The sequence below is a fragment of the Protopterus annectens genome, chromosome 1.part1, assembly GCF_019279795.1.
Source record: "Protopterus annectens isolate FY-2018-M chromosome 1.part1, PAN1.0, whole genome shotgun sequence".
Taxonomy (NCBI): domain Eukaryota; kingdom Metazoa; phylum Chordata; order Ceratodontiformes; family Protopteridae; genus Protopterus; species Protopterus annectens.
Genome location: NC_056726.1, coordinates 1,127,738,958 through 1,127,751,237, shown reverse-complemented (window position 1 = coordinate 1,127,751,237; position 12,280 = coordinate 1,127,738,958).

Genomic DNA, 12,280 nt, shown 5'->3' with positions numbered 1-12,280 from the left:
CAACTATGTGAGGTGGAATGAGTGTGCCAGTGACTGGGTGCATGTTATGTAATGGTGTGATTGCTCACCATGTCTGTCTGTCTGTCATGGTAGTGTGTGTCCTCGGTGTGAGGTATTGCGATCCAAACATACTACATTGCCATATGTTGTGCTGTGTTACCCTGTATGTGACTGTGGTGTAGGTAGGGTTATGGCAAGTAAGAGTAGTGTGCATTACCAGTGAAATATGTAACGTGCATTGCATGCAGTGCATGGGTTGGTAATGTTCCCCATACAGTACCATGATACAAACTCCCAGTGTGAGGTTGTGCATTGAACCTGAACCAGTGTGCTGACTGCTGGAGTATGCTAGTCTGTCGTATGGAGTGTGCCAGGTACTGTTGCACAGTTGTCAGCTGAGCACTGATAACTGGTCATTTACATGTGTATCCCCCAATAGACAGACAGATGCTACATATGTGAGTTAGGTTATCTCACTACAGTCGAGTAATATGTGTATTATGTGTGCCATATTTTGCTGACATATATTGCTGACATATGTTTCTTTTCCTTTTCAGGGCTATGGTTCACCAGCGAAACCCTACCTACTCCACTGCGGAGGATGAGGAGATACACCAAAGCCTGGTGCAGGATTTCGCAATACTCTTTTCCTCACCAGCCAGAACCAGCAGGAGAGGGCTGCACTGTGGCAAGACCTGGTCTGTTGGGTAAATGACAAAGGCACGCACAACCGGACATATGAGCAGGTACGCCATCACTGCAGTGATTTAATTAGAAATGTGCGTCAGTATGCGTCGGATATTCACAGGCAACAGCTTGCCACAAGTGGTGGGGTGGCTATACATCCCCCCCTCACCAGACTGGAGAGACTACTCCTAAGTGTTGTGGCTCCAGCCCAACAGCCACAACAGCAGCAGCATGCATGCATAATGATGGAGGCTGGAGCCACCCAGCAGCAGGGCTCGGAGCGTGCAGGTAACATGCGATATGTATAGTCGACTGCTCTGTACAATGGTAGTTTATGCATGTGTGAGGAGTCTCCTCGGTTTGTAGCTGTTATCTTGGTAATTATTGTGCAAGAGTGATATTCTCAATATCAGCAGTAGACCTGTGGAAGCCAACTGTTGTACTACTGAACTGTATCATACTCACAGTATCAATGACACAGTTGTGCCCACTGACAATAAATGTCTCATTTCTGCAGGTCCCTCTGGTGTAACAGCAAGGCAGCCTATCCATGCTGGTGAGTGTGTAATAACAATACCTTCAATACTCTTGATACTAATAGTAATAATAGACTGAAGCAGTAGTGCTATGTGTTTGATTGCAGGTGTGTTTGTGTCTGTGTGTTGATATCTCATATACTGAGGTGTGTGCATGTGTGCATGTGCACCTGTGTGCGTGTGTGCATGTGTGCACCTGTGTGCATGTTTGCATGTGCACCTGTGTGCATGTGTGCACCTGTGTGCAAGTGTACCTGTGTGCATGTGTGCATGTGTGCTTGTGCACCTGTGTGCATGTGTGCACCTGTGTGCATGTGTGCACCTGTGTGCATGTGCACCTGTGTACATGTGTGCATGTGCACCTGTGTGCATGTGTGCATGTGCGTATCAGTGGTGACATTGTGTACAAATTGTAAACTGTGTTTCCTGTCTTACTCCCACAGGTTCTGGTGCTGCTCTGGTGTTGTGCAGCAGGGAACCTGAATCAGCTGCCGTGGATAGTGATAATGATGATACCTGTGTAATGGCACAGGGAGGTGTGCCAGGGTCTGTCGTTGGTCAGCCAATTGACAGTACACAGCTGTCGACCCCATCAATGCGCACAGTCATCCTGCCAATACATCCTTTGTCACCAATGTCCCTAGGTGATGGACAGGATACAGTGGGCATTGACCAGGGTAATGTGGTATCGGTGGCAAATGCATCCCCACACAGCAGCCATGGCCCGGGTCCTGACATGGTACCACACCGGCAGATGTCCAGGGGTTCTCGTGGGAGCATCCATGGACGTACTGCCCCTGTCAGACGTGCCCACAGAGGTCTTTCAACCTCAGCTATGTTTCGGGCTGTAATGCAGGCACAGTCACGTATGGAACGGTACACCAGACAGGGTCTGAGGGAGCTGAGAGCATGTCGCACAGCTATGAATGACAGTATGCGTGATGTTGCGGCTGCCATCCGTAATTTCACCACGGTCATTGACAGACGTTGGGGGGACACATTAGATCTGTTCCACAACTACATGTCCATGAGCCAGGGCAATGGTGGACGGTTGAGGCGTCGACGTGGGTGAATGCCAGCAACAGCAGCAGCTGGCAGCCATCGCGGATGACAACAGGCCCGCGGCTGCTCCCATAGTGCCTGCAGCAGCCCCAGCAATGATGGGTCTGTGCTGTCATCAGACCACCCCAGGAGACCACATGCACGTGGCTCTGGACAGTCCCAACAGGGACCTGTCTCTAGTCATCAACCACCTGCTTCTGATGACAGTACCCAGTCTGGCTTAGTACCTGATACGGTCCGTAGCACCCCTGCCAGGCACAGGTACCGTGTCTGTAGCCAGAGACAGTGATCTGTATGACCTGGCATGTACAGTCTGTGGCTGTCCACAAACACCTGTATATGGCTGCCATGAGGTGGAACTGTGTGCATGCATACACACATGCGAATTGATAACACCTAGGGCTACTGCATACACGCACACACTGTATCAACATTGCCCCATCTTGTACTGCTGTCCCTCACCAACACACACACATACATGTCAATTGGTTGTATCAGTGGCAGACTCAGGCATACCAAGTACACACCCTGTGCATATGATGAAACTGTGCCACCTCTTGCAATCTGTAACATCGGTGCAGGAACAGGTTAACATGGTGCTGATGCACAGGGTGACTACATAGAAGTGTAGTAATAGTATCATGTTGTCAACAGTACAGTGTAATGATATCATTGTGGGTATATCCCAGCATGCCTGATGCAGTAACAGTATGATTGTCATTGTATTGTTTTGTACACCCATAGTAATTACCATAGTATAATGTCTGCACATCTTTGCATACTGGTGGTGAGGCTGTCAACAGGAGGCCACCTACATAGGTATCACAGGGGATAAGAAAATGTAAGTATTGATACTCAATGATGGACATGTAAACTGCAAGTTGCGTGCTGTCCACACTCGACTCTGCAATGAGGATGTTTACATCTGTGCAGTAATACACAACAGGTTCAAGACTCACAAGAGCACCTTAGCACTACAAGGTCACACCTCATACCATGCTTGACAGCCCCAAAACACAGAACTAATTATGACAGGAGGGAGAGTCTCCATACATGTCAAGGATACTGTGGTGCCAGGACAGGTAGCATACATCCTACTACGTTTGGAACTGCTGTGTGAGGGCTCAGTGTCTGTTATTCAAAATGCATATTAGTTCAGGTATGAGCACTTGGGTTTCAGGCCAGTTATTCTACATTACAAAGGTACATGGTCTGTACACTTGTGGGAGGTGAGGCTGGAGCCTGCCCATCTGACCTGTGAATTTCTGGGTACAGGCTTATAGTGCCTGCATATTTGCACTGTTACCTACTGGAAGTCGTACACCTTGTTTGTTGTAGCATAGACTAGATCCAGGTCTGCTGACTGTAGCTTTGTTTGTATGCATGTTTGCTTGTTATTTCCCTGAAACATTGATTACACCTGCAATGCAGATTTACAGCACCTCTGTGGATCCCTAGTGACATCTGTATTGCTTACTGTACTGATGTCCATGTCTCACTTGACAGAACGTCACTGTTCGTCCTGTTTGCATGTAAGTTGCCTGTAACACATTGCATATGACTTACCTGGCATTTGCTCACGAAAGCATTTATATATGCCAGCACTAACAAATCAGAAGCACTACACCCTCACATACTCACCTTGATTTCCTTATTCCCCATTGGCCCTATGTGTTGTTAATTATTATGGAATTCACAATACTATGGTAGCATGTGCAAAGGTCACTTGTCAATCTCCTCTCTGGTCCAGTTGGTGAATTTGTGAGTCATGTGGCAATGTTACAGCTGCCTCATGTACACAGATAACCCTCTCCCCTTCCCATAAACTTACAACACATGTGAGAGATGCAACCACATAGCCAAACTGGGGGCTAAGCTCTCTTAACTCAGTACTGGCATAACCTGTCAGGTGGAGTGGGATACTACAGTGAATACAATACCAGTCTCACATAGACCTATCATGACAGCAATCCAAACACATAAACACACAGGAACATTCTTGGAGTCTCAGAATAACATCCTGCCTGAGCAGCAGACAACTGCGAAGCACACACACAAGCAAACGTTACGCCAGAACAGAGCACGTGCAGCACATTGCTCACAAAGCCTGTGTGCTGAAAAGTCACAGCCCGTACGTCTAAACAACACACCTGCTACAGTTGTAATAGGTACCTCTATCGTCAGGTACACTGAGGTCCCGCTCACCAGGCTGAACAAAGAGAAGGTCACGGTGAGATGCCCGTCGGGCACTATGATCCACCACATAACACAAGCATACAGGTCACTCCAAGGCATGTACAAATATGACTCAGTCGTTGTCCATGCCAGTGTGAATGACCTGTGACGTACCTCCCTGGACTACATGATAGGGGATATAGAGGGGCTGTCTGAGCATGTGGCACAGGCTGGTATGACCCTGACCTTGAGTAGCATCTTACCCTCACCAAGAATGCTGCCACAATATGTAGACAGGATGATCTATTTCTACAATTGGCTTATGTTTCGGTGACATTCAAAGGGGATCCAATGCCTGTCAGCGTGAGATTACATGCTAGACAAGCCACAATGCTTGCACCTGTCACCCATGGGCCGTTGTATATTGGCAAAGGCTCTTGCTACACACATAGTGCCTTTTTATGCATGGCTCAAATTACATAGCCACCTACACAGGTATCACACGGGATAGCACACTAATAGTAATGCTACTCAATGCCAGCAGTGTAAACCTCAAGATGCATGCACTGGACACTGTCCTTAGCATGCAGAACAGCAATATCTGTGCAGTAACAGAATCCTGCTACAAGGCTCCCAGTTGCACCCAATCACTGCCAGGTCATAACTCATACCATGCTTGTCGTCCCCTAAACATGCACCAAACCAGAACAGGGGGGAAGTATCCAAAGGCACCACAGATACACACACCTCCAGCTTGGTGGCACAGCACAAAGCATCAGAGCCTATCCATGTTCAACTAGCAGTGGATTACACTGCCTTCAGGTTCATAGCCTGGCACACACCACCCTCCCATACCCAGGAAACCCACTTGGACTTTCTGACAACACTGGGAATATGACAGTCTCTACAAACACCATTATATGGGTAGATTGCAACTACCCAAACATAGAGTGTGGGCATTACTCTAGCTCCAAGACCCTAGCTGAAAGGTTCCTTGCATTTATTCACTGAATTGCTATGGAACAACTTGTTACCACTCTCACAAGAGGTGAAAACATGCTGCACCTGTTCATCAACAACATGTGGACTATATGCTCCAGACCAGACGTGTATCCCTCGCTGGTAGGATGACACCATATACAACTCACACTGTATATTCACATACCACATGCTGCCCCTGTACATAAACACCACAGTCATAAAGTTATCTAATGCAAATTCCATGTATTCACATGAGGCAGGCTTCAGACATGGGAACTATTGAAGGTCACGGGTACATATGTGTATGTGGCACACACATACATCATGTGTGCATTGAAATTACTGATATAATCTATGTCGTGCAATATTGGGAGCACCCCCCCACAAACATGGACAAACTGTGTGTCAAAAACACACATGGCGTTTGTAGGATACAAATCCCTACCTAACTGTGTTATGACACTTGTGAGAGACGCAGTAGCAGAGTGCGCTATTTGCATTACTGGGAGGCTTGCTTTCTCCTGCTGTACTTATAGGGTGCTGACATCATCAGTGTTTAGACAGTGGAATATGCAGCATGTGGTGTGTTGTACTAGTTGCCAAAATGAACATTTCTCTTGCACATAGAATTGCACACACCCTACTCCCCCCACCCTACACCTACCTAACTGTGTTATGACACTTGTGAGAGACACAGTAGCAGAGTGCGCTATTTGCATTACTGGGAGGCTTGCTTTCTCCTGCTGTACTTATAGGGTGCTGACATCATCAGTGTTTAGACAGTAGAACATGCAGCATGTGGTGTGTTGTACTAATTGCCGAAAGGAACATTTCTCTTACATATAGAATTGCACACACCCTACTCCCCCCACCCCACCCCTACCTAACTGTGTTATGACACTTGTGAGAGACGCAGTAGCAGAGTGCGGTATTTGCATTACTGGGAGGCTTGCTTTCTCCTGCTGTACTTATAGGGTGCTGACCTAGACAGTGGAATATGCAGCATGTGGTGTGTTGTACTAATTGCCAAAAGGAACATTTCTCTTACACATAGAATTGCACACACCCTACTCCCCCCACCCCACCCCTACCTAACTGTGTTATGACACTTGTGAGAGACGCAGCAGCAGAGTGCACTATTTGCATTACTGGGAGGCTTGCTTTCTCCTGCTGTACTTATAGGGTGCTGACATCATCAGTTTTTAGACAGTGGAATATGCAGCATGTGGTGTGTTGTACTAGTTGCCAAAAGGAACATTTCTCTTACACATAGAATTGCACACACCCTACTCCGGCAACACATGGCATCTGTTCCAGCTTTGAGATCCTCCTGGTGGGGTATTTGTGGGGTCTTTCCAGTTGATGCAGGTGTCTGCTAAGGTACATCCCACAAGGGCCATTGTACGAATTGTGAGGCTGCTGATGGGTGACTGGAGAGGCACAATTACCTACCCTGACCTAGCTGTGCTTACCTTCATGATTAGGTGGGTATATGGTATGTTTCTGTAACCACTACAGACACATGGTTGTCGCATGCAGGATATCTATCACCTTGTGTCCTCAGGTCTCTTATTGCTCCTGATGTACTTAATGGGTTAACACCTATGTGGTAATTTGTGGCCACGTACTTTGTTTCCACAGGGGATGACTATACAGTATTCTGCATTTTGCTTGTTGACATGGCTGTGGCACCACTTGTCTGTTTCTATGTGTGCCTTTTGTAGGATGCTTGTGTTAGCTGGAGGGTCCGATATGGTGGGCAAGTTGTAGTCATCTGCGAACCTGTTCAGACACAGTCCTTCCATGTTGGCCTGTACTTATGTGACATATATACTATGCAAGAGAGGTCCCAGGACCGTGCCTTGTGGGATGCCAGTTGTACCTGGTTTGTAGTCTGACATGGCTGCAGCATTTCTGACCAGGTCAGTTCTGTCCTTGAGCTGGTTTGCAACCCATCTACTTGGATAGGGGTTTATAGTTAGGCTGGTGAGCTTATCTGTACTGAACAACTGGGGTATTGTATGGAAGGGTTTAGCAAGGTCCATATAGGCTGTGTGAACCACTTTCCCCTCATCAATGGCCTTGGTGCGTGTTTCACATGAGTCAGACATGTTTAAGGGGTAGGATCTGCCCTATGAAAGCCACACTGGGTAGGGTCCAATGTCTGTAGGTACACAATGTCGTTATTCCTGTGGTCCATGATCATCCTCTCCATTACTTTGCCGACCAAGATAGTCAGGGTTGAGGGGTGTTAGTTTGCAGTATCCATTCAGGCACCACCTTTGTGGTGAGGGACCACTGTTGCTGTACACTGCTCTTTGGGTACATATGCTGTGGTAAGACTGAGAGTGAGCAGTAGTGCTGTTTGGTGTTCCATTCTTCCTACAGTTCTTGTTGGACACAACCCAGGACACCATCTGGTACCATTGATGCTGTGTGGTTTGCTTTGTAGATGCTGGCTGTTACCTCAGAATCTGCAATGTCAGGGGGATCAGCACTCTGCTGGGATAGATATTTGGCTGTTTGGTGCTGGTGGGGATTTTGCAAAGAATTTGTTAGGTTGGATGCTGGCAGTGTGTGTGGGTTTGGTGTATTGTTTGTGATATTTGAGTAATGCAGAGCATATCTGTGGATTATCACCATGGTTCCTACCATCAGTTAGGACAGCTGTGTGATTATCCTTTGTGTCCTGCACAATTTGTATCATCATAGGTTCATACTAGGCTATCTGCCCTGGCCATGTTTGAGCCCAGACAGACTGTGTGTGGCTTTCGACACCCCTTGCAATGTGCATATTATGCCCATTTAGGGTTTACTTTACTAGATGTGACACAGTGATGGCCCCCAGTGTACACCTACTATCTCCCATGCACTTGACCGGATTTCTCTTGTTGGGTATGAGTGTGGAGCTCAGCCTATCATGGACTGGGATTCTGTTCCAGAGTGTCAGGAGCCTCTGGGTTATGAATCTGTTCCTCCAGCACATCCTAGTTATCTATGTGTGGAGGTTCAGATATCTCACTGTGGTGTCTCTGCTGGATTTGGATTTTCTGCAGTGGAGCATGTCCATTCATTCTGGGTTGGACATGGCCTTGTACATCAGGCATACATCACCTCTGACTGGGCAGTATGCGTGTGAATTGGGCTGTGGTTTCTTCAGCCAGGCAGCAGATGACAAATGTTTGGACACTTTATCCTCTTGGTGAGGTACGTTTGGGGTCTTTCTAACTGCTGCAGGTGTCAGGTAAGGTACATCCACAATGGGGCATTGTTCTCAGGTATGGGCCTGATAAGAGAAGAGTATGGGTGCACAGTGACCTTTCTTGATCTACATGTGCATCATTTCATGTTAAGGTGGGCAATATAGCAGGTCTTCCTGGCCACCTTGGCAATGTGAGTGTCACATGACGGGTTACTGTCCACTTGTGTCCCTAGGTCTCTGATTACTTCTTCCGTACATAATGGATTACCACTTATGTCATACTTTGTGTGTGCCTTGTTTGGTATTTGGTGAGATATTCATACTCTGCAGTGTCTTCAGGAAGGCTGACTGGGGTTCCTGGGTTTGGGAGGGTGGTCTGTAGCAGGCTGCAAACTGGGACGCAGTTTGAGCCACTGTTACTTGCCCATGGATAGTCCATGCTGCTTCTTGCTGTGGTACCAACCTGGGGGTCTGGTTATCCTTGACAATTATCGATAGCCACACTTCTATTGTAGTTTTTTCCATGTTTTGGGGATGTAAAGCATGGTATAAGGCGTAACCTGGTAGTATTAGGGTGCTCTTATGAACCTTGACCCAGGTTTCTGCTACAGAACAGATATTACCATTCTCCATGCTGAGGTGGATTTGGTCTGCATGCATCTTGCAGTTTAGACTTCTGGCATTGGGTAGCATTACGTCCATGTTGTTATCCCTTGTGCTACCTATGGTGGTCGGTTTGTGTTTCCAGCCTTACCCATTCAAGGCACAGTGGGGGTGACAACAGCCTTTGCCAGTATCCACACAGCCAGGTGTGCTGTGTGCGTGCCATCCATAGCAGGTGGAGCGTCATGTCTTGCTCGGCATGTCATCCCAGGCTGTCAGCCATTTGTTCCCCTTTGACTAACAGCAATACTTCAGCCAATTATTGTACTTGATCTTGTTGTCATCATAGTGTAGCATCATGCTTGGTGAGGGTGAGATGTTAGGCAGGGTCATCATGTTTGCATATACTAGATGGTGTTACATTGCTTAACACATATCAATCATGCCTCAGGTGGTGCTGCAGGGCTGCCTATGTTGGATGCACATACTACACTCCCTGTAGCAGGTTGTGTCATGTTAGGCGTCCCTTTTACTATATGAGTGAGTTAGAGAGGGGTATCATTCCCAGGGCTCCTACTGAGCCAGTGTATGTGCTATGCGTTGCCTCTTTGCCAAGGTCAGGGCATACTGGGCATGCCTCCTTCTGCCTACTGGCGCAGGCTCAGGTTGTTCCTCCTCCGAGTCACGCTCTGCTTGTGATTGCCTTGGCAATGGTGGGGGGCTCGTTGTCCCGGCCCTATGCTGGTCCTGCTGCAGCTGTTTTCGCAGTATCATATTATGTAGCATAGCACATACCATGACAATTTGGGTACTTGTAGTTGGTGAGTACTGCAAGGCTCCACCAGATATGTCCAGGCACCGGAACCGTGACTTGAGCAGCCCAAACACACACTCTATTACATTTCGTGTTTGTGCGTGTGCCTCATTATGGCGTTCTTGTTCAGGTGTGTGTGCATTTCTGATGGGTGTCATCAGCCACGGCTCCAGTGCATATCCAGCATCCCCCACTAAGTGTCCATGTGGGATGTCCCATTGGCAAATGTCTGGTACAGCTGCGTCAGATGCCAGATATGGGAATCATGGTAGCTTCCAGGGCAGCCAGCACACACATTCGTTATTATGCCCTGGGCATCACAGACGACCTGGCAGTTGATGGAGGGGAAGCCCTTGCAGTTAATGTAGGCCCTACCCCACTCACCAGCTGGTGCCTTGATGCGTATATGCGTGCAGTCTGTTGCACCCACTACCTCAGGGTATTCCGCTATTTGATGGAAGAGTCGCATATTGCAGGCCAATGCCTCATAGGAATTGGGGAAATATACATGATCTCCGACATGTGCTGACATGGCATCCAGGAACTGGTGCAGTTCCCTGGATGCTAATGCCTGTGAGATCCCCGTCATATCACCAGTTGGTCTCTGGAAGGTACCTGTTGCTAGTATTCTTAGGCCAACACATACCTTGGTTTCCACTGGGATGGGTTCCCCTCTGTTGGTTCTGTGTGTGAGGCCTGGCCTTCACAGCTCAACAATTTGCTGCAGGAGGTCTCTGTCCACTCTATAGCGCTCCACTATCTCCAGCTCATGTAACCCCTTATAGGTGACCCTGGGCCTGTAAACTCTTCTCTGTCTCCTCACTGTGGGTTGTCCGGCAGCATTTGCATTGTCACCACCCTCACCAAGTCTCCTATGTCTCCTTATAACAGCTATGGCAGCCCCTAGCATGTTTGGTCTGAGTGCAGCTTTTTCAGTTTTCACTTCTAATAGCTTACTCCTGTCTTGCAGTGTCTCTTGAGAGAAACATACAGGAATGCTATTTGCAGTGTTTTAAGTGCTGGGCTGGGCTAGTATTCTGCCTGTGTAATTGCCTGCTTCTAATTGTTTTCACCTGCTAGCTCTGCCAGTATTCCCTGCTAGCTTCTTATTTATTTCTTCTGCTTCCCTTTTCCTCTCTGTTTCCTCAGGGGGGAGCAGCGCGCACACCAGCGAAAACACGCTCACAGTGGCTACCACGCGCGCACACATGCTTACACGGATTAGAATCTGCTTATTCGGGTTAAAATGCGCGCACACCAGCGCAAACAGGTTTACGATTCTTGAAACAGGCTCCTACATGCTTACTCTGCCTTACACGCGCGCATTCTGTCTTACTCGCGCTTCCCAGCGTGCACATGCGTGCATGCACGCACAGTAAGAAACTTTGGTGTTAGCCACAGTGTACACCTTCCATTTCTTGACTTTCCCATGCTTATCTGTTGACACTCCTCTTTCTATGCTGTGTGACTGACATCTTTCACATACCACTTTGCTCCAATGAGCTTGATTTCTTTCTAACATTCCCCCCTGTGATGTCACCTATCTTTTACTCTGTTACTCCCCCTTATGTAACTCTTACACTACACGGAATGTGCTCATTTGCTATGTGACAGTGAGATTCACTATCCTACCACTCATTTACATAGGATTGCTTAATAATGCTTAGTTACGCGTCTTACACTCAGCTTCCTCCCTTAGCAACCACTAAACGGTGGCCATGCTGTTTTCGGTCTGCTAGTCCTTGCATTGTACATCCATGCACTGCATAAAACCCACATTTGTGGGTTTAAAACCTTTATTTTTATGTTTTATATAGCGCAGCCCGTTTGCGCGGGGCCGCGCTGCGTTTAAACCTCGCCTATCACAGAAAAAAATTATTATTTTTTTTTCATGTTTGCATCGGGTTACCGTGCCAATGGCCACATATTTGGCCATTGGCATGCTGCCTGATACATATGCACACTTTATTTGGTGCTGACATGGCTCCATTGGGTTATTTGCAGAAACGTACTCAGTTGTCAACTGAGTACATTTCTGCACCTAACACGACTCTTACACGGGCTGGTTTCAGCTTCATGGATTGCTAATCTACCTCATTTGCATGCCTTTCAGCTGCAAGTGAGGTAATTAGCATATTCCCGCCCTGCCCGTTTAAGAGACGTTTTAGCTGGTCTCTTACATGGTATTTCAGGCTGTTCCTGGATTGCTATGGCTGCATG